The following is a 20,635-nucleotide window of genomic DNA, read 5'->3' as shown; positions in this document are numbered from 1 at the left end:
AGCTGACCTTCTGCTATGATAAAAGACAGCTGACTTGTTGAGAGCGACAACCTTCCTGCTGCTGGCTGAGAGCTGTGCTGTTAACCTCTGTGCATGTGGCGGAGTGCAACAAGTGATCCTGCAGTTAGTGTTGGCACTGAGGGTGAAACAGGGACCAGGTAACACCCCAAAGTATGTATGTATGTACATGCTTTGGGTGGGGAATCCCATATGTTGCTGTTTAATAAGGTAGTTCTAACAGGCTTTGCAGAACTTATCAATATCTGGTTGGTTGGTTGGTTTGTTCTTTCCAGCATGATGAGCTTTGACATGAGTTAGAAGGAAAGCTGTATGCATTAACTTCATCAGAATTTGTTCTGAAATTGTTTGATTGGTCCTGATTAGTCCATAGGTGCACTTCCAATTTGGCTACTGTTAAGTGAACATTTTCAGTACCTCAACATTCTACATTTTATATCCATAAAAAACTGTATGGGTTGCTTCTTTGAGATCTTGCCAGTAATGCTGCTCTGAAAGAGAGGCTATTGTGACAATTAAAAATTTTCATTAGACAATCTTTGTTAGAAGATTTAGAATAAAAACTATTAATATCATCTGCATTTTTCATATTATATTTGCCAGTTTCTTCTGTCTCCTGATTAACTGTGGTTGTTATCAATAACAAACCTGTCATCCTGTGAGGTCTGGAGCTATTAAAGCTCAGTTTTTTCATGAATTCTCATGAATTTCTTCTGAATTCTTACGGTTCATCTGATGATCATGATCAGTGGCTTTGCTGCACTGAAAGCACGGTAAAATTTCTCTCCACGTGTACTTTGCTGCTGTGTAATATGATGTGAATCCATGCTCCTGCCTGTTTCTCAGCTATCACATTTATTGGAGCTGTTCATCAGAAGCATGTTCTCTACTTGGCTGTCTGTTTCCCTAAAGCATGCAGTAAGTTAATTGCATCTGAGGTCACTACTACTGGCAAAAAATGGGTAGGATTTGCCAAGCAGTTGAAAACTATTGGGAGGGGAAGAGAGAGACATGTTCGCAGGCCTCATGATCACATAAGCCTCTTAGCTTTAGCAAAGCAGACCTGAATTCTGCGTTTCAATTATTCTGCAACACTTGGGACCCTGATGCTCTCCTTAAGGAGATATATCTCAAAAAAAGAAAATTTTACGTGCATGAGAAGTTCAAAATGTGCCAAAAACAGATAATATTTCTTGAAATGCCTGTTATCAACAGGAGACTACTAAAAGCACTGGTCTATTTTTAATTAAATATCTGACCCACATTTTTAAAAATGATTTTTCTCCACAAATTCTAATTTTTCATGGATATTTCGAAAGCTGTAATAGCTACCATTTATTCGGGCAAGGCATTTTGATGAATGTGTGTCTTGCAGGTTAATACCCTGATCCTGAAAATCTTTGCAAGAGTTTGTACGAGGAGTGTGCGGTCTCGCATGTGGGATTAGGGCATCTGTTGGAAAAAAAAGCTTTAATGTACAGTACAAATACAAAGCTCCTGCAGTTTATTAAAAATACCCCAACACGGCGTTTGATTCAGTTTAAGCAGGGAGGATTTTTATGAAACGTTTTCTAGGTTTTGGCCAGTTCCAGTGTCTTTTAGCCAGTTTTGTCTGGAAATCTTCTTACAGAAGTCATCTTGAAATTAATCCATACTTTGCGAATCGGGTATTGATTTTTCATTTGTTATGGGATGATTTCCTGTTTCTTCTAATTGCAGAAAGGATAATGGAATGGCATTTTCTGTCAATAATGATTAATGATAATTAAATCTTGGCAGCACTCAGAAGCATGCTGTTGACATTGACATGCTGTACATCCTCAACAGTTCTGTCTTAAACTGTAAATGGGAGATGAGAGGGGAGGACAAAATCCAGAAGCCAAATAGAAAAGGGAGGGCAAAAATAAATTGAATTTATTTGTAAAAATAAACAGAATTTATAAATTAAGGAAAACTGATGGACTTACACAAAGGTATGTGATGGTGGTGGTAGGGATTTGGGTATAGAAGGGGTGGATGAAGAGCACAATAAAGGATGAAGGGGAAGAAATTAGCATCTAAGGGAGAAGAGGAATGGGGCCAGGTAAAGCCTTTGGAAAATGAGTGTCCCAGTTGAAGTATGGCATATAACTGTGTGCCTACCATTTTTAATATATTCTTCAAAAGAGTCCCTGTTATTCTAATTTATGTCAAACTTGATTTTTGAATAGATTTTTACCATTCGTTGCATGATTTCTTAGCTGGAACTAATTTGCTGATTTTTAACTGTGATTTTTAACAGTGAGAGGTGGAACAAGGCTTTTCTGTCCCCACATAGGCTTAGGAAAGCCATGCTGCAGTGATACTCCTTCCACAGGCTGTGTGGCAAGGAAATGGACTACGGCCATTTACACCAGTCTCACGAGGACACAGGCAGGTGCCCTTCAGGACAAAAATAGTTCAGTATTGCGCTTGCAGTTAATAAAATGCTTGCTAATGCCATCTCAGAAGGTAAAAATACATCATTTGTTTCCAATTTCTTGTATGCATCCAGTTGCTTCTATACCAGATGGAAAACTGCCTACGTATTTAGCCCAGGCTGTTGTCCTTTGGGTCAGACTGAATGTTTTTGGAAGGAGGAGGGGAAAGCAATTGCCCTCAAGAAAGACAAGGTCCAACTGGGGCTACTTTGGGGCGCCCCTGAGAGCAGGAGGCAGTGGCAGAGCCAGCAAGATGTGGCCTTCCAATACCTTAAGGGGCCTACAGGAAAGATGGAGAGGGACTTTGTCCATCGGGTGTAGTGATAGAATATGGGGGAATGGCTTTAAACTAGAAGAGGGGAGGTTTAGATGAGATATTTGGAAGAAATTCTTCCCTCAGAGGGTGGTGAGGCCCTGGCACAGGCTGCCCAGAGGAGCTGTGGAGGTGCTCAAGGCCAGGCTGGATGGGGCTTTGGGCAACCTGGTGTGGTGGGAGGTGTCCCTGCCCATGGCAGGGGTTGGAGTTAGATGATCCTTAAGGTTCCTTCCAACCCAAACCATCCTGTGATGTGATGTTCATGCAAATACCAATTTGTTACTGGTGTAATTTAGAAGAAGCTGAAGCTGTTCTAAGTGATTTGTTAGTCCCTAGGGTAGACTAAGTGGCGATTTTTCTCTTAGCAAGCCACTGGAGATTGGTGATTTGGAAGTAACATCCAGAGGAAAGAACAGATCCTGCATGGGTATCACGGCTATGGATTAATTTGGTTCTGAGCAAATATATTGCTAAATGTTCTTATCTTTGTCCGTAAGTAACAGTAAAACTTCGGAGATGGAAGGCTGTGGTTCAGGGGTTTTCTTTCTCTTTTCTCCCCCCTCTCTCTCAGGCTTTCACATTAAACTGGGTGGGGAAACAAGAGTGTTCATCTGAAGCCTGCACTAGGTTTCTGCTGTAAATGTTGGTGTAATTTATGCTAATACAAGGCCAAAATGAACCATCAAGAATAAACTGTTATCCCTGATAGATCGAACAGTATGCGAGGTTTGGTGTAAATACAGCTCTTTAATATGATGACACGATTGTGTTGTGTTTTTTTTTTGCTTGCTTCCCACTTCTTCTCTGAGTGAATTAGCAATTTAAATTTATAAGCATATTTAAAGAGACCTCCTTTTTTATGCGTTGTTAATTACAAAACCAGAAGAGGTCAAGGTTCCTTTGGTTCCTGCCGTCACATTTGTCAGCGGAGGGAGGCATGCTGTGGGAAGGTTGTTGTAGCTGCCCTAAGCATTTAGGGCCTTTTCTCCCTTAATAACACCCGCCTGGCAATTCACATGCTAATACCTAGCTATGAGGTATATGCTGGGAGGGTCTAAGGTTCTCCTATCCACAAATGAGGCTCTGGTCCTTCAGCAGCCTGATTGTTTCCCATCCCCTGGGAGTATCCGCGTGCTGCCTGCAGGACCCTAGAACAACGTGAGTGATGAAGTCCCTGGTGGGACTTAGGTCACTGACTCCATCTGAGGAACAGCAGTGTTCACATGATGCCTGAAGCAATCTGTAATATTACGACTCTTCTTCTAATTCCTGCTGCTGTGCTAAAGTGGAGGAAAAGAAGAAACGGCTGAGCTGGTTTTCTCTTATTTTCAAAGATTTAAATTGCATGAGGTGGTAATTTTTTTTCCCCTCTGGGAGATGGAGAAGAGCAGATCCATCCTTAATGTGCCACACAAGCCATATTCACGCAGTGCTGCGGCAGGCAGTTTTTATAGATGGCTTGTGGGACTGTGGAATTATTACAGCGTTGGTTAAAGTAGCTAAAAATTACAGATTAGCATTTTACTACATCATGAAAATTGTGTTTGAGAAAGGATGCAAAAGGCAAGAACTAAATTTTTACCTATTGATAGGTATTGATGTTGATACTACGATATGGTGCTGGGTAAAAAATTAGCATTAATTTGAAAAAACATTTGCAGATCATGTAGTACTTTGCTTACTGGAATCTACAGAGGGTTCTGAGTAGGTGTGTTGACAAATATTAGGAAGTAATCCTTAACAAAAGGAATACAATAAAATACATTGAGACATCAAAGTAAACATTCACTTGTTTTGATGGCTTACCAGATAATATAGACTTCCAATTTTATTGTATTTTTCCTGACCCAACCATGTGAATTAGCAAAGACAGGAAGATGTGTGTTTATGTACAGCCATTTGCTGTCCAGAAAGAGAACAGAAATAGAAATTGGAGAGTGGCAACAGTGCTAAGTGGGCTTTGGAAAACCTTCCATATAAAGCAAGGTTGAGAAGATTGGCACTTTTAAACTTTTTCCACTTTGAACTAGATGCAGAAGCTGGCCTTTGTGAGGAAAGGCAATTGTGTGTTCTGTCCACCCCTTTTAATGGAAGAGTGAAGCATGTAATGAGGTCAGAAAACCTCAAATATGTAAGAAGTTCTTTCTCCGCGGCGGGCGTGTAATTAGTTTGTGCAATTAACTGACAAAAATATCCGAGCGATGAGGAGATACTGGTATTTCTGCAACAAAAGATTAGATGCTTCAATGTGACCTGTGCATGCAACACAGAAGCGACCTGAGGATTTCCGAAGTCCTTTCTGCTGTACAATCCCTGTGCTTCACAACGCAGGCGAAGTAGATGGAGCGACTGCAAACGCACGCTTGCGATCAGGGCTGTCCACCGCCGAATTTCTTGCACCTTCTGTCAAGCCATCTGCCACGGGCTAATGAATAGCCGGCGTGCTGGATTAGATGAAGCACCAATATGAGCTGTTGCGATAGCTCCCGCCTTGCTGGCAGTGGGAGCTCTGTGGTTAATGAGGCATCGAGTGAAATTGTTGAGGGCGGCGTGGCGAAGGGTTCTTGCTACGAGCGCCGCGCTGCCAGCTGCCGTTGAAAGAGGGGTGAAGAGCCCACTGCTTAACCTCCCTCAAAATACTGAAGGAAAGTTCTTAAGTTGCTTTTTTGTCCCAACAAGACCATGTGAAGTCCTGTAATTTCACTCATACAAGACCTGTGCCCTCCTCATTTAGCACCTGAGGACCAGGACTCACTACAGCATCTCAAGCAGCCCTAGACGTGTGGGGGGTCAACTGAATCAAGCTCCTACTGGCTGTAAAATTGTTATAAAATATCCAAGCCAAATAATCCCATTATTTTCTGAAATAAGTCCTCAGAAATATCATGAAGAAAATACTGAAGTCAGAAATTTGATAGCATTAGATGCTTTTAATGAGACTGGAAGCATTATTAAATGATTTTTTAAGATAGAGGCTGCTGTACTGTAATTCTTTTAAAATTTGTCTTTATCCTCAACGTGGCTGGAAGGAGCAATCTCATTCAACATCACTGAGTGCATTAGGCTTTAATATCAATTTGGGCTGGAGCCAGTCTATTATGACAAGTAACCTTCCAGATCAAAAACATCTTAAAAGTTGGAACGTTCTCCTATCTATCTTTGAATAGATAGCGATGCCATTTTTAATTAAGTCTGAGCTATTTCATTTTGATTTAACTTCCATTTCATCTTAGCAGGCACAATCCAGTGGTACTGCATCCAGTTATTGTCTGACCTTTTCTTCTTTGTTTTCAGTTCACAAAGTTTGAAAACAACTCGTGTGTTAATGTGCATAGTGCAGATGGTGGCAGGGCAGAAAGGTGAGTGGGTGGTGGTGATTTCTTTAAATCAGATTAATCGAGATTTCTCTTTACTATTGTAGAAAAATTTGCTTTAGCTTGCTTTATTTGATCTCAAATTTGTAAATATCAGGACTCAAATACTGCTCTACAACTGAAGGAAAAGAATGCCAACGGTGAGTCTCCTCATGCTCCATACGATTCAGAAAGCCTTCTGGATTTTGGTGCTGGTCAGATGGAAGAATCTTTTAAATGGGGAAATAATCCTTTCTGGCATAGTCTTTTTTGTTAATACTCATCGTAGGAGTTTCACCACTTAGCCAAAAAGGCTAGCTGGGAGTGACAGTGAGAGAGAACAAACAGCATTTTTAACCTAACAACATCAAATTCCCAAGTTTGTTCAAGGGAAGATGTTTCAAGTGGCAGTTGGTTTTATTGGTACTTCAAATAAGCATTTTATTCTCTAAGGAATTATTTTTCCTTTTTTTAAAAAAATTAAATCAATATAATGTTTTCTGACGGGTCTTGCCAATAAGGTCTCATTTCAAGATGTCAATAGTCTTCGGTACTTCCAGCAGAAATTTGTTAGGGTTATCAAATTATAACAGTAAAGTTATAATTCCTGTAGGTGAGCTAACGCTGTTCTCCTTTTGGATCAAAGCTGGTGCAGAATTTTAAACAATGGCAAGTTCAAGCTCTGAAACTGGGTGAGTTCGAGCTCTGAAACTCATTGCTGAGGAGAGCAATGAGGCTTTGGGCCCGAGCAGGAGCAGAGAAGATGAAGGGAGGCCTGAGCACAGCCCTGGTGCCCTCCCTTGCTGGCCTGGCAGCTTGTGTGTGTGGAGGGAGGTGTGGGGTACTCAGGGCCGATAGTTTTATATCTATCCATCAGGGTAGTTTTATATCTATCTACAGAAAACTGTGGTTAACTGAGCACACTGTGAGTCTGTGGATCGCTGGGGATGACTCAAAACATGATAGGGAGGTGTGGTGACCTTGTCACTGATGGATGGGAAAAGATATTTTGAAAAGTGTAACTGCATGCGTTTCTCAGTGGTGTCTGAGGCTGCAGCTTTCTCAGGCAGGACATTAACATCAGCCTTTACTGAGAGCTTAAGATAAGGCAATTTTCTGTGTTTGAGCCTGATTGTTAGAGACCAGCAGGATGCGGTTGCTCTGCAGGAGAACGTGAGGCAGCAGCCAAGGATGACAGCAAAGAGAGTAGTCCCACATTACACAAGCAAGAAGGGTGGAGTAGTCTGGTGATGGTATCCAGGGGCAGCCAACAGAGCAGCTTCACAGAGCCACAGAAGGGCTGAGGCTGGCAGGGCCCCTGGAGGCCCCTGGTGCCCCCCTGCCCAAGCAGGGACACCCAGAGCAGGCTGCCCAGGCCCACGTCCAGGCGGCTTTTGGAGCTCCCCAAGGAGGAGACCCCACAGCCTCTCTGGGCAGCCTGTGCCAGGGCTCCGTCACCCGCCCAGCACAGCAGTGCTGCCTGGTGCTCAGAGGGAGCCTCCTGGGTGCCCGGCTGTGCCCATGGCCTCGTGTCCTGGTACTGGGCACCACTGAGCAGAGCCTGGCTCCGGCCTCTCTGCACCCTCCCTTCAGGGATTTAGGGGCATGGAGGAGATCCCCCTGAGCCGCCTCTTCTCCAGGCTGAGCAGCCCCAGCTCTCCCAGCCTTTGCTCACAGCAGAGATGCTCCAGTCCCTGCATCATCTTCGTGACCCAACATTTCACTCCCCCCAGTGTGCCCAGGTCTCTCTTGTATGGGGGCGCCCAGAACAGCTCTGTCCCTCGTCACAAAGCAGGTCCAGGATCGAGGCAGCAGGACAGAGGCAGCAGCACACCTGGCCAGGCCCATGCACATGTGCAGCGTGAGGAGAAGGTGCATCCCTGTGAGGCTCCACAGGTGGCTCTGGAGGAAGGAACAGCACAAGAAGGCCTCTGTGAGCTCAGCCCCATCCCAGGAGGACAACAGATACCTCCTCAGTACAAGCCTGGTAATTCCTGCTTTCAAGAGGCAGGAGTCCACTCGTGATCACAGCAGACCCAAAGGGAAGATTCACTGAAGCCTGCAGATCTACAGAGGACAGCAGGGTTTTAGCCAAGCATGAACCACTAATAATTTTTCTTTCTAAATAATATCCATTCTTTGGCAACATCCTGAAATTTCTCATTTTTACAGTGTTTTTTTTTGGTCTGATAGTTCCTTTGGAAAAATGAATTCCACCTTTTTTTACTTTTAACCAGGGTGAGGACCGTTACTGGCTAAGGAACATACATGTATCACACAGGTCATAATTTTAACAAGGAACGATGAGAAGATGATACGGCCTTTCCCAGTCAAGTCCTTAAGGAACTTTCCACGTATGCCCTTGTTTCCATGCTGGTAGTACAACCATCAGATTTTTACATATTAAAGAAAGTTTAGAAATCACTGCCAGGATCAAAATTAACAATATCCTCAAAAGCATAGTTTGATCAGGTGGGGGAAACGCAAGTAGGATTATATGACAGAACAGCAAGAAGGAGGGCAAGAATTGACAGGATCAAGATTAGAGAAATACGGGAGGAAAAATAAGTGAAGAAAAAGGGAATTAGTAGGAAAGAATGAAGGGGGCAGAAAAAATCACTGGAAAGGACAAATAGGCGGACCAAAAGCTGCTATGAAAAGATGTGTATCATTTTCCATCTTCTGAAAATAAATACGTAATAATCCTAAAGAACATGAGGAATGGGAAAGAAAACATTGAAATAAAAGTTGTATCTCCTCTAAGCTGTCTAGTACTGAGAAGGCTGTCAGATGCGAGGACATTTGTAGTGTTCAGTTACTTACTGAGAAAAAGTGGTTTGGATCTAAACCTTAGTAGTGATTTTAAATGTTATGGTTGTCGAAAGGTGGATCACTTCCCATACGTGCAAAAGGAACTTAAAATAGATACTGCATCAGGACACTGAATTTACTCCTTTTCCAGTCTGAGTTCTGCTGGTGGTTATTCAAAGCTATGTATTTATGCTTGGTAAGTAAAACAGGAACTGCCTACTTTTTAGAAAAATGTTATCACCTCGATCTTGCTAAGCAAACGAAGGTTTATTGTTATCCTAGAAGCTCCATGGTTCGTGGTGCAGTAAGACAGGCATGGTGCATGTCTGTGTTCCTGGTGTAATAAGTAGAATATCAAGTGATCCAGCAGCTAAGTCTAATATTCGTTTACAGATTCACTGATTAAGGCTAGGAAATGAAGAATAGTGTTGCCATGGTGAAGTCTATACGATAAAGCCTAAGAAGAACAAGGTAGTGAATAATTGATACATGTCTAAGATTAGAAACGATCATTTACAGTGTGCTCTTTGATATTCATGTTCGGTTTTTACTTGAAAAGCCTCCGAGAAACACATTAGCATAGACTTGTGATAGGTTTCTGCGTAAACTTTTAACCAAAGCACCCATGGCTCGTGTGTAAGAGTACACAACTGTGCAGTTACTGCACTGCTAAGATTGAGAATTGAAGCCTAAATCAAAAAGTTAAAAACTGTGAAGGTTTTAATATGGAATTTTGCCAGGCCACACGCATTAGTGTATTTGCTAAAAATACAACAGAACTAAGTGACAACGTGTGCCATAGGATTCAGTGAGACAGGTGGTAACCCTGTGCCTGCGTGCTTACCTCCTTCTGGTTTCAGGCTTGTTTAAAATAGCTCTAATTTAATTTTTTGAAGCTTTGGTTGAGAAATAATTTAATAAAGTGTCCTAGGCCAACTCGAATGAAGGACAAGTACATGTGAGTGTCCTGATAAAGCTGAAAGACCCACACACGTTCAAAAAAGGACAGCGATCTGCCGGCTGTTGCCAGAGCTTCATTTCTCTGATGGGAAGTAATAGAAAGCTATTTTCTGGGATAAACACTGTGGATCTGCTGGAGCAAAAACTGAAGGCACCGTGCCTTTATAAACAGTTTTGCTTAATAAATGTGTCATTTATTTTTATAAACGTTATGATTGAAGTCAGTGATTGTACTCAAAGAGTTCTGAATACTGTCCAGCTGCCCTGTAGCAAACTTCACTTGTCATTAAATTCTTCTTTAGCAATCTGGATAGCAAGAGGTATTTTTCATTAGTAAGTAGCCCCGTTAAAATAAATAAAATACATGCAGTTGGCTTGCGTGCAACGGTCCTGAGGTTGTTGGTGGTGTTTTTCTGCTTGCAAGTTGAATACAATTAGTCTTTTTTTGTCTAAATAATGTGAAGTAATCTCCACAAAAATACCATATATATAATTTCAAATATGTTTGTTTTCATTATTTTAATGCATTAAATTTGCAAACCGTCTTATAGTAAATGCCCCATTAAAGCAAACAGCTATTCATGTTCTCTGGGGTGTGTTATAATGGGGTTATGACTTTATATTTACAATATAAAGATGGGCTTATACAGTGTGCATCTCAGCATCTTCCCTTCCAGATTAATTGCTTCTAAACTGAGACATTGTAAGAAAGAATCCAAACTAATTCAATATTGACTGTGAAACAGCAATGGCAAACACCAGGGGATAGAACTGAGAGATGGGTCAAAGGAAGATGGCAAATACCAGCATCAGGCTCAATTGCGGTTAATTTATCACCCAGAATAAGTAGGAGCTGGATATAACATGTAAGAAAAAGTTCAGATGTGCAATGCACAATGAGGTATGCTCCAAAATCACCCAAGGAAGTTTTACCATGGTCTGTACAGAAGAAATGGTATTCAAAACCTGTGTGCTTTTTATGTTTTCATTCTATGCAGAAAGATTTGAAAATGGATTCATGCTTCCCAGGGAGGAAGCTCGGAGCTGCTCATCTGAAGCAATGAGCCATGTGCCTGGAACAGCAAGGCTTTGCATAATGGGCTCCTCCTCAAAAACGATCATGATGTTGCTGCTGGAATAATTGTGTTCTTTCTGCATTTATTCAGTGTTGCATTAGATAATTAGAAAACAGTTGTATTGGGGGGAAAAAAAAGGTTGGATTTTCCAATTTGAGGGTCTCAGACACAAGTGCCCTACGTACTTCTGGTTTCCCCCAGGCAATGGGAGCAGTCTCAGGTCCTCTGCCCCCTACCAGTTTGGCTCTAAGCTCTTGTGTGTGGCTCAGGCTGCTGAGCAGTGGGAAGACGGACGGTGGAGGAGCCTTCACGTCAGAGGTGTTCTGAGAGCTGATGTGGGAAAGGGTTTGAGACGAACTGGTCATTAAATGGTGTTATAAAATTACATGCAGCAAAGAAAAGCTGTGTATAATTGCATAAATATCATGGAGATGGTTATTTTCCTTAACTAGTTTTTTGGAAATGTTGAAGTAACGTCTCAGGATTTTTATCAAAGCCTGGCTACTTATGTGCACAGGCTTCCCACAAAGGCAGTTATTTTCTTTTTTAATAGATTAATGAATGGTTCCGCCTGTATTTCAGCTGCCTGGTATTTGCTGCTTTTCCATTTCCATGGAGCCTAGATTTTTATTTCTATGCTTTACTTTCCCATAGGCTGCTGAGAATCAGTAAGTGATGTCCTTCTATGTTACCATCCATATGTTGTACACAAGCAAACATTAGCATTCAAGTTGCATGCATTTGTTAATATCCGTTCACACTATTTCCTTGTTAGTGGTTTCTTGCAGAAAAACAGATAGTGCTGACTGTTGCAAAGCAGATAGCTCGGGTTTCTCTTTCAACACTTGAAACTACATTACTGAGGTAACTTTCTCCTTAATTTTTTCCACCTCAGTTGTTTTGTTTTGTTTTACATATAGTGATACAGGCATTTGTCAGAGGCGTCACTGCCATAGATGAAGAGGTCTGGACTTTACTCCAAGCACACTGTAGAAAAAAGAAGGCATCAAGAGCTCTGCTCAGTATTAATGCTTTTGAGAAAAGGATATTTGCTGGAGATAGATGTTCATTTTGTTTTGTTAGTGTAACTTTTGAATAGTGTTCTCTGCTTAATTCTGAAGCAGTTTGCTGGCAGTATGATTAACAGTGGTTTATTGTACGACCGAAGAAAGCAATATTGATTGCAAGTATAAAGGCGCTCTTAGAGATGCTTTCTGAATTGTTTAGTCTTCCTAAATGAAGTCATCTTTTAAAGAATTTTGCAACTAAAGGTCTTTTTCTAATTTACCCTATTGTTTTGGCAGTTTTTGTGATTCTTATTCAGAGCTCTTTGAGATTATGTCACACACGTGACAGCGAGAAAGTGTACTAAAGGTATTACTTGGCACTGTTGTTATCAGGTTTGGGCATCTGGAATTTAGTTTCTTATTTTTTTTTCGTAGATTACGTTCGGAAGCTTTGGCTCCAATAGCTCAAAATATCCACCTCACCTTGGGATTGGCTTGGGGTGTGTGTGCATTAAATATGATAATAAGTAAGTGGGCAGCAAACTGATTGGTATTTCAAACTTTAGAAGTTATTTGCATGCTACTTCTCTTGCTGTCTTAATTATTCGCTCTGAAGTCCTTTATGTCTGCTTTACCATAGAGGCATAACGAGTGGCTGAGTCAATTGCACGTGTAGAACCTGTAAGTTGAGCGGAGGCCTTGCGTGGTTGTTATTTAGATCTGTTATTAAATTCCTACATTATTTTTCTATATGAAGTAATAAAGAATGGAGATGGAAAGAAAAAAGTAATGCTGTACTACAGAATTTGTCTGTTAGACAAAGGAGATGTAAACTAGATTAAAGAGATGGCTAATTTTATAATACGAAGAGATGGTACTGCCTGCAGTCTGTGTTCTGTTTATTTTTTCTTTAAGCTACTTAGCTGGAAAAAACTTTACATACATGATTATCAGAAGAGGCTCTCTGGAAAATTAATTTCTGTTCTACCATTCCTATACCCATCTTTCAGTTTGTTCTTCCAGCTGGTGCCTGCAAGAAAAAGTTCAGGTCTACATCTTGTTGCTCAGGATGCTTTGTACAGATTGCCTAAGAGTTTCATCCAGAGGTTATTTGTTGAAGATTGTAGTGCTTGGGTCACTGAAGTTGATCGCATAACTGAATAATCAAAACAGTAAGGAGGGAGATCAGAAAAAAGGGAAACTTTCTGATGTCAGTTTAGAGACCAAACTGAATTAAAACTAGCAAAACAAAAATAGTAGTCCCTGTCCAAAAACTACCGCCCACAGCCACATTACAGAAGCCTGCTGAAATATCAGATTTTTATCCCCAATTAAAAGTGTGATTATTTTCGTAAGAGGATTAGTTTTTTATAGTTGAGTTCAAATGGACCTCCCGTCTGGCTTTCTTCACCAAACCAAAACTGAATACGGGGCTGAATGTGCTTGCAATAGGACATTGTGCCACAAAACTCTTCCAAGAAGACATCATTGTGCTGGTGTCATGTGCCAGAAGTGTGCTGAGGCATTGTGTTGATCTGTAGTAACATCAGATTCTCCAGGACCAGCATCCTATTAATCTTCCTTTTTTAGCCATGTTTAGAAAACTCCTTACCTTTTAATAAATTAAGTGCTTTCTACTCATTATTTTGACTTAAAAAGCAATGAGACCACAGTTACAAGATCATTTTCATCAGGACTAAATCATTGCTGATGCTGGAAACTTCAGATCCCTTCATCCTACATCTCTGCTGTGGTCCTGCAGCTGCCGTGTGCTGGCTGTGCTCAAGTCTTCCTGACAAAAGATGAGGGGATGGGGTGTTCTTGATACTTTGTGTTTGCTGTTTTTTTCTTGATTTTTTTTTTTTGGTTTGGGGTGTTGGGATTTTTTTCTTTGTTTTGTGGTGTTTTTTTTCTTTGGTAATCCTCTATGTCAGATGTTAGTGCCTTTAAAAAAAAACAACCTGATTCAGTCTTATCCACTTTTGAAATCCTTGACAAAAGCAGGCTATTCAAGACTTATGGATGCTTTTGACATAAAATTTGCATAGTTTCAAGAAGCTCTCATAAAATAGCCAGAGATGGGAGAGATTAAAAACAGAATGGGATGGCATTTGTTGATACTAATTTTCAAAGTTTTCATTGGTGTGGAGCTCTCTGGAAAGACAGTGGAGAGCAATCAGTAACCACTGTACTGCTGCAGCGCAGGCAAACAAGGCGATCCCAGCCCTCGCTTTATGGTTTTTAGTAGTTGAGATGTTTGTTCTGCATCGCCTAATGTATTAATAGAAAAGAAGACAAGTAAATGATTTTTGGACTGCAGAATGTTATTAGCAAACTGGCTTTGCTAATGGTGATGTGGGCATGCAGTCAGTTGGAAAGATGAACGTTTTTGTCACAAAATGGGTAAATGTTAAAAAAAAAAAAAAAAAAAAGGAAAAAACATATGACCTTATGTTTGATAAGAAACATTCTGTCAAATGGAGCTGTAAAGATTGCATTTGAGGATAGTACCTTTAGAGTATTGGTGTTTATCAATCTGTTGCAGTGTGAAAGACGTGCCTTAGACACTTCATGTAGCACTTGCATCTAGACTCAGGAGGAGCTCCTTACTGTACAAAGGAGCACAGTTAGTCAGAAAAGGCTCCCATACAAAAGAAACCTGTACGTTTGGCTAAGATTTGAGGCATAAATAAGGGCTAATAGTGGTCATCTTTCAGAGCATGAGGGCAAAGCATGGTAACAGGAGGTGGATGCGCAGTGTGAGCTGCATTATGCAGGAATGTTCAAGCTGCCTTTTTGGGCTGTTTGCACCACTTCAGAGCTGCAGGCTGGTTGGCAAACCCAAGTGAGTAGCACCATGACTTGCAAGCGACAGAGCTCTGCCTCTTCCAGCACCCAAACTGAACACTTTTACGTTGTGCTGCGTAGGAACAACTGATGTGAAGCAAGTGTAGGTATCCCTGACATGGCGATGTCCATGCGCTGAGTGCATCCCTACTGACTAGGATGTAGTTTCTCCCCTCTGCCTTAAATACTTTAAAAAGTGAAAAATACAAGTTTTTTGGTTTGGTTTTGTTTTTTTTTTTTTAAATGAATATAAGTGAATAACTTCGCCAGCTGAGCTTATTCTCACCATACTACTTAATCAATTCTAGACATCATAGGAAGGGAAAGACTTTAAAATAAGAAGAGCAGAGTAGGTGAAGCATCATGTAGAATCATTTTTATGAACAATGAAGTGGTAGATGGCCAAATAGGTGGTGTTTTTTTTAATAATGTTAGAAGTACTGCTTTCCTTGATTGTATCACAGAATATCTCTTTATACATGTCAAAAAGAATGTTTTATCATGTAATTGTGTCTACTTTTAAACAGCATAAATTTAGAAAAATATTTTTATTTTATTCCAAAAATTCAGTCGACAGTAATTTTAATGTTCACCTTCACTTTTTTAATTTAACATCTCAACGTAAAGATACTGAAACTTTTCTCTGCAAGTATTTAAAATATACAGTTATTTTGCCAATAATTTTTTAAAGAGAAATTTTTTAAAGTTTAAATGATTCAGTGGGAGGGGAAGGTTAGTGCCAGAACTGCAGAGTATTTACATGATTCTCTGCAGGGATTAACCTGTTCTCTGCATAAATTATTTCTCCTAATAATCATTATCATATTGTGATCTCAGCACTAATTACAGCTTTGGGTGGGAAATATTTTAGCTGCCTTTGATTTGTTCTTCTGTGTTGCTTTTTACCTTCTTTTTTTTTTTTTTTTTAGAAAAAAAAAAAAAGTTATATTTCTGATTCAGAAAAACAGTGTTTCCCCTTGTACTCACCAGTTCCTGCATCTCTTTTTCTTCTTTTCCCTCGCTTTTAGTTGCAAAATGTGAGTGGTGCAGTTGCTGCTTTCAACCCCACCCTTGGAGTTCCTGGGTGTATGAACCCCATTGCGTAAGAAACCTGGTACTGAGCAGGCTGCTGCAGCCCTGAGCAGCCAAGTTTTAAAGAAAATAATTTCTAACGTTTACTGTTTGAAATCAGATGGGAAAAAAAAAAAAAAGGATAAATTTGTTTTAAAATAACAGCTAAAGAAAAAAGAAATGTTTGCCAACAGGATAAAGCAGGAATATGAGCGCCTGAAAATACCTGACAAAATAATAACTGCTGAAAACGGGTGATAACATCATGAATTGCAAATGCATGATTGCGTTTCTTCAGTTCTGAGGTTTGTGGATGTGGATTCACTTTGGGTTCACCTCTGGCTTCCAGACTGCTTGATGGCCTCAAATGAACTGCGCAGATTTCCTGAAATCGTTACAGTTTTCTTCTGTGCAATAAATATTTGACTCTAATAACTGAGATCTTGATGTTCCAAGCCAACCTGATTTCTCCATCCCCGTTAAGTGGTAAAATATAACCTACACAAAGTAGAAGTGTGCGTGTAAATATTTGAAATAGGCTAGGAAAGCTTTCTCACAAACAGTACTGCAAATTTCCTTGAAAAAGTTTGTGTGCATTTCAGTGTGCTCTGGAGAGTATTATCTGACCATTGGTTTTTATTAATGCCATTTTCAAGTTGATAAACACAGAAATATTAGGAGAGAATCATGTGAAGCTGCACGTGGGGAAGGAGAGAAGCAGAGAGGAGGGCCTGGATGGGTGGTGAAGTAACGTGGGGCAGACAGGATGCTGTGAAAACAAAACTAAGCATATAAAGAAACAGTAGAAGAAACTGTAGAGGAAACTTGAAGATGCAAAGTTGAGAGATGGCATTAGGAGAAGGGTTGTGATAGCTGATGACAGGGAAAAATTCACTCTTAGAAATGCCGTTAACCTTAAGGTCAGCTGGGAAAAGCTCTTTTGTTAATTCTGGTTTGAATTCTGGTCAGTGTTGGGTTTAGGATTGAGCTGTAGGTTGTGACCCCAGCAGGAGGTTGTAGGACTGAGCTCTAGGTAGTGACTCGAGCAGTAGGTTAGAGGATTGAGCTGTAGGTAGTGACTCGAGCAGTAGGTTGAAGGACTGCAGAATGGTTCTCCTCAGCACAGCTGGGCACGGGCAGCTTTCCACTCCCTGCCAGTGGAGAGGCCAAAATGGCCACAGCAACCCCACTCGCCCCTGGGGTGGCTTTGCTCAGGGGCAGCCCACAGCCCTCCTTTCTCCCCCAATCCAGTGGACACCCCTTCTCCATCCCAGCCCCACTGCTTCACTTTACTTCCCCTGTGGCCCCCAGAGCAGCTGCACAGCTGCGGAGCCTTGAGCCGGCTTTGTGAGGCAGCTGCGGGGCCGAGAGCCTGAGGGCCTCAGCCTCTGGAAGCTGCACCATCTGGCCGCTCACCACAGCGCCGCATGCAGCGTTTATATTTAGATCACCTTGTATCTGGCATCTGGACTTGTATTTATCTGCGTGCTCAATGACTACGGGCTTCGAGTACTTTGTTTTGAGGGCGCTGGTCTCCATAGCATATCTATTCGAAGTTCTCACTTGCCACCATAAAAAATTGTTCCAGAAAAGTCATTGTGCTTTCTGTCATTTCTGTTGTTTGTATGGGTGGGAGCTGCACATGAGGTGCTGCGTAGTGTCTACCAGAAATACCAGATGGGCTAATGCACGACGCATCCAGCAACGCTGAATATTGTGTCAGCAAGCAACTTTGTGCCGTGTATTTCAAGCTTTTATTTCAGTAGGGTTGGATTTTTTTTTGTGGGGGAGAGGGGATCATTTATTTATTTATTCTCTTGCTTTTAGTACATGTTTCTGTATAAAAGTCTCTTTGCGATAGCTTAAGGACAAAAACAAATGACACTTCTGTGAGTACACAAAGTTACGTGCTGCAAGGTGGCCAACAGAGGGTGCTGAAGTGATGCAGCTGTTGCCTTCACAACTGATTTTAATTTCAGCAGAACAACGTGTATTTTGACAAACCGCCTGGTTTTGGGATGTTTTACTGTACAGCTGTAAGTTTTTGTGAAATGCAGTGTGTTCACTGCATTTTCTGTGAACTTAATGCCATAATTTCCAGTAAACTTTTGAATTTTATTTTATATTACAAAGATTATTTCAGAAATGTCCTTTAAGAAGTAATACCTAAAAGAAAAAAAGATGTACCCACCTAGAGCATTTATTACTTTTCTTTACCTTTAAAAACAGTAAAAAATGAAAATCCTGATTTTTTTTTCAGAATATAAAGTTGTGCCCAGTGTAATTGCCAATAATCCCTTTAATTTATACAAACAAAAAGTTAGACAATGTATGGCAAAGTTGTGCAACACTTTGCATTTAAACCATTTATATCCATGCTGTGCTCTAGTTCAATGTGCCCATTTTTCTGTTTATCCTTACACAGGGTCTGGTTTCTGCACTGGTTGTGAAGGAGACTGTGCCCTTTATATACTGGATTGAAAGGGTGGTGTGTGTCTGCACATGGTTGTAACTTTTGGCTGGAGACTGATTGATTCAGCTTGCCCCTGTTCTTTGAAGCAAAGCATGGCCATGAAAGTCAGTATTTACAACACTGCCTGAGAGTCTGTTACGGAAAGCACTCCCTTGCTTTCCTCCAAACCCTCCTCCTCCTCCCCACAAAGCAACAGGTAATGGCTTCAGGCTGCAAAAGGTTGAAAAGTGCCATTTATCACACGGATATGCAAAAGCAGGTGATTGCTTTTAATAAACGAGAGGCGCATTATTACACAGATGTGATGTATGACAGATTAAATCCAATGTCATATTAAAGATAACCCAAACTATTCCATTTTATTGGGATTTTTTTTTTGGTTGGTTTAAAACTCAATAACCCATTTTTGTGCAAAAATCGAATCCATCTCTGACAGCGTCTCACAGACGTGAATGGACTTCTCAGCAGGGAGATGAGGAACTAGAGTAGTTACAGGAACCTGTCAAATCTACTTTATGTCAGTTCTCATTTTTCAAAACCAGAAAAAAAAAGCATCCAGACATTGGGGCCTTACCCTTAAATAGAGCTCGAGTGTAACACACGAAAAGAGCAAAATTTGCAGAAAGTTTGACAGTGCAGATCTGAGCCATTACTGTTCTGTGTCTGTGACTTTTGACTCAGCTGCCAATGTTTGATGGTTTTCTTAGCATTCAGGAAACTTGAATTGTTAATGATAAATGGTGGAACAAGAGAAGGAACAAGAGAATTATCCAGACTTACAGGAGTGCTTCTTAAGATGTGGGGAGAGCTACAATCGTGTTTTTGTGGAAGACAATTGCAAAGGATTATCCAGAAGGAAAAAATCACCAAAGAGAGAGAAATAAACATATTTAAGCCTGTTAATAATGTAATGTGAAGTAGTGGGGGTGGTTTCTGTTGTTAGGGGAAGGGTGAGGAGAGAAAATACGTTGTAATATACTGCCTTATGAGATAGCAGAAAACAGACTGATTTATTAATATTGAATCAGATCTTTAAATGAAGCACCCAGTCAGGCATTTCTCTGGGCTGAACAGGTCAAGTAACATTGGAGCTGGACTGTCCTGTTGGCTGCCATGGATGTAGAAACTTGGGTGGAGATACGTTGTTCAAGAGGCTGTTCTGGCTGCACTGTGGTTGTCGTCCTTAAAGGTTATGAATCTCCGTCCTTGGAAATGCTTTAACAGATCCTTTCATTGGACAAGTTCCTGAGCAAGTGGATCTCATACAGAAGTGAGCCCAACTTTGAGCAGGAGATTGGATGAGAAAACCATTGGAGGTCCGTTCATTGGAGGTGCATTCCAATCTAGCTTGTTCTATGAGCCTGTGGAAGGACGGATGCAAGCAGATTGCTGGCTCACTCACTAAGAAAACAAACATGCTCTGGGCTTCTAAGTATTTTCCTCGAAATACAGATACCTCCTTTTAAATGGGAGACTTTTGTCTCCTAGGCACTTGGCTTTTGGAAGCAAATGAGATGTCTTACTCATGTCACAAATCTGTGTAGCATTCAAACTGTCCTCGTAGTAGCTAAATCTGTGTTGGATTGATAATCCTGCATTATGGGCTCCTTGTCCGTGATGAACATCATCACAGTACAGCTCTCCAAAGTGTGGTCCCCAGATGTGCTGCCAGTGGTTTTGAACACACATGTGGTGCAGGTGGTATTAGATGATATTAAACTGAATTTAAAAATTGGCTGCTAGATGCCTATTAATTGCACCAAATAAAAATATCATACATGTATAGTTCTAATAGCGACCTTGCAGTTATGAATAACAGAAGTAGATTCCTACTCTCGACATTTTTGTTTTTTTCAAAGGCTGCAGTTTATTTACTTATGCCTAAGGAAGTACAGCATAACTCAGTTTCTGCTGTTGCTTGCGGCTTCTGACCAGAAATCCACAAGAAAAAGAAAAAAAAAGTCCAGTTCATACTGTCAATGCTAAAGTCATGTTGTCATTTAAATAACTTACAATATTTGTATATAAATGTTTTCCACTTGTTTTATGTCTGTTTATGTCAAGAGGGTGAACTCCTGGTAAGAAAGTATGCAATAATTCTTTTAACAGCACATATTATGGAATATGTGGTAGATAAATACAATTTTAAGGTTACATTTTAAGACATTGATTCTTTATATTCTATACTGCCAGTAGTAATATATCATGTTGTCCAGGTGACTGAGGTTTAACACGACTGTGTTT

The 20,635-nt window shown here is 40.7% G+C and overlaps 1 protein-coding gene across 3 annotated transcripts in view; it reads left to right on the top strand.

Moving 5' to 3' along the window:
- The window catches only part of FRY (FRY microtubule binding protein), a 232,797-nt gene that overhangs the window by 6,043 nt on the left and 206,119 nt on the right, over window positions 1-20,635 (top strand). The window lies entirely within an intron of this gene.

This window comes from Aythya fuligula, chromosome 1 (assembly GCF_009819795.1).
Source record: "Aythya fuligula isolate bAytFul2 chromosome 1, bAytFul2.pri, whole genome shotgun sequence".
NCBI classification, from domain to species: Eukaryota; Metazoa; Chordata; class Aves; order Anseriformes; family Anatidae; genus Aythya; species Aythya fuligula.
The sequence above is the reverse complement of the archived record's forward strand: the minus strand, read 5'-3'. Positions and strand labels throughout refer to the sequence as shown.